The following is a 2,763-nucleotide window of genomic DNA, read 5'->3' as shown; positions in this document are numbered from 1 at the left end:
ATATCTACTAAGTGAGAATAAAGATATGCCTTTGTACAGTATAATTACTGGTTGGTTGGCATCTCCTGCGAGCCCTCCACTACTTCTGGAGCTTTTACACAGGTCAAAGTTTGTCACAATTATGTGACAACTTGCCTAGCACATTGTAACTTCTCATCCTGCCCTTCGTGTGCTGCAGTCCCAGAGAAGTTACTGCTCCCCATTTCAAGCTCATTCTCTAACTAGCAAAGAGGTTTTCAAAGGCACTGCAGAGTACAGGGGCCTTCTAGTTTGTTTTTAAATATAAGCTATGTTTTAGTTTTTTTAAGCTTTCTTAGTAATTAATTAATTCATTAATTTGCTTTTTAGTCCTGTACCTGTGGCATATGGAAGTTCCCAGAGTTTCGGTCAAAACAGAACTGAAGCTGCCAGCCTACACCACAGCCACAGCCACAGCAATGCCAGATCCGAGCTGCATCTGAAACCGACACCGCAGCTCATGCCAATGCTGGATCCTTAACCCACTGAGTGGGGTGGGTACGGATATCGAACCCTCGTCCTCTTGGATCCTAGTCAAGTTTGTAACTGCTGAGCCATGACGGGAACTCACAAACTTAAGCTATGTTTTAAAAATATGTGCTACCAGAGTGCCCGTTGTGGCACAGTGGTTAATGAATCCAACTAGGAACCTTGAGTTTGCGGGTTCCATCCCTGGCCTTGCTCAGTGGGTTAAGGATCCGGCATTGCTGTGAGCTGTGGTGTAGGCTGCAGGCATGGCTCGGATCCAGAATTGCTGTGGCTCAGGCGTAGGCCAGTGGCTATGGCTCCAATTAGACCCCTAGCCTGGGACTCTCCATATGCTGCGGGAGCAGCCCAAGAAAAGGCAAAAAGACAAAAAAAAAAAAAAAAAAATGCTACCAATGAATATTTTATGTAAATTTCACCTCAAAAACTCAAAGTCCAACAACTTCCCCTAAAACATACATCGCTTTATGTCTCACCTATCCAACTTAAGACTCATCTCCTTTTTTAAATATTTTATTTTACTTTATTTTTTTATATTGGAGTATAGTTGTTTACAAGGTTGTGTTAATTTTAGTTGTATAGCAAAGGGATTCAATTGTACATATGCACATATCCATTATTTTTCAGAACCTTTTCCCATATAAGTTATTACAGAATATTGAGTGGGGTTCTCTGGACTGCACAGTAGGTCCCTGTTGACTATGCTCCATGTAGACGTGTGTATATGTCCCATTCCCGAGCTCCCAACCATCCCTTCCCACCACGTTTCCCCTTTGATAACCATAAGGTTGTTTTCAAGGTCTGTTAAGTCCGTTTCTATTTTGTAAAGAAGTCCATTTGTATCATTTCTTAAGATTCCATATATAAGTGGTATCATATGGTATTTGTCTTTGTCTGATTCACTTCACTTAGTGTGACAATCTCTAGGTCCAACCACTTTGCTGCAAATGACATGATTTCATCATTTGTTTTATGACCGAGTAACTAGTATTCGCCTCCTTTTTGTAACTCTTCCTGCCCTCCACATCTTCTCCTGATATGATTGACCCGGTGTTTACTGCATGCATGACCATCTTCTATTATTGTGCTATGACGCTTTCTTTTCCTTTCTTTTTTTTTAATATGGAACGCTTCCCAAGCTTGTGTGTCATCCTGTGCAGGGGACCATGCGAATCTTCTCTGCATTGTTTCAGTATTAGTATATGTGCTGCTGAAGGGAGCACGCAATGGCCCTTTCTCGCATGTGGCAGGTTGAATTTTCTAAGACAGACACACAAATATCTTCCATCGTACATGTTCTTATACCATGTTACCTCAAAAAACTTTCATCAAGAAAGGGGGAGTTCCCGTTGTGGCTCTATGGTTAATGAACCCACCTAGTGTCCATGAGGATGCGGGTTCAGTCCCTAGTCTTTCTCAGTGAGTCAAGGATTTGGCATTACCGTGAGCTGTGGTATAGATGGGAGACACGGCTTGGAACCCACGTTTCTGTGGCTGTGGTGTAGGCTGGCAGCTGTAGTTCCGAATAGACCCCTAGTCTGGGACGCTCCATATGCCACGGGTGTGGCCCTAAAAGACAATATCTATCTACCTATCTATCTATCTATCTGATATATTAACTTCCCCAGAATTTATTTGAGCTATGACTTGATCATAATTAATAGAATGCAGTGGGGGTGACACAACCTGACTCCTAAGCAAAGGTCAGAAAAGGCAACAAACTTTTTTTTTTTTTTTTTTGGTCTTTTTGCTATTTCTTGGGCCACTCCCGCGGCATATGGAGGTTCCCAGGCTAGGGGTCGAGTCGGAGCTGTAGCCGCTGGCCTACACCAGAGCCACAGCAACTCAGGACCCGAGCCGCGTCTGCAACCTACACCACAGCTCACGGCAACGCCGGATCATTAACCCACTGAGCAAGGGCAGGGACCGAACCCACAACCTCATGGTTCCTAGTCGGATTCGTTAACCACTGCGCCGCGACGGGAACTCCCAACAAACTTCTGCTTATAGAAATGATACTTTCCTTTGGAGTCCGATTAGAAATCCGAACACCACAAGGCTACCACACAGCAGGAAAGCCCAAGTACACGAAAAGGCCATGTGAACACAGGCCAACAGCCCCGGTGGAGGTTGCAGACAAACCAACAGAATCGACCACCAGACATGTGACCACTAGATACATCTCAGATGATTTCATCCTTCAGCCATCTGGTCACCCTCAGCCAGGAGTTTGTCAGCTGAGGCCATAGACTTTGCAGA

General features: G+C 44.3%; 1 non-coding gene across 1 annotated transcript; it reads right to left on the bottom strand.

Annotated features, from left to right (window-relative positions):
* Positions 1–1,620: 1,620 nt before the first annotated feature.
* On the bottom strand, positions 1,621–1,727 carry LOC146400228 (U6 spliceosomal RNA). The gene has a single exon (XR_014817010.1). It is a non-coding gene; the product is annotated as a U6 spliceosomal RNA (small nuclear RNA).
* Between the last annotated feature and the right edge of the window lie 1,036 nt (positions 1,728–2,763).

Source organism: Sus scrofa, chromosome 9 (assembly GCF_054392235.1).
Source record: "Sus scrofa isolate SSC_HxYL_T2T_F1_AM1 chromosome 9, Sscrofa_HxYL_maternal_Yorkshire_Landrace_v2.0, whole genome shotgun sequence".
NCBI classification, from domain to species: domain Eukaryota; kingdom Metazoa; phylum Chordata; class Mammalia; order Artiodactyla; family Suidae; genus Sus; species Sus scrofa.
This window is presented reverse-complemented; position numbering and strand designations above follow the sequence as displayed.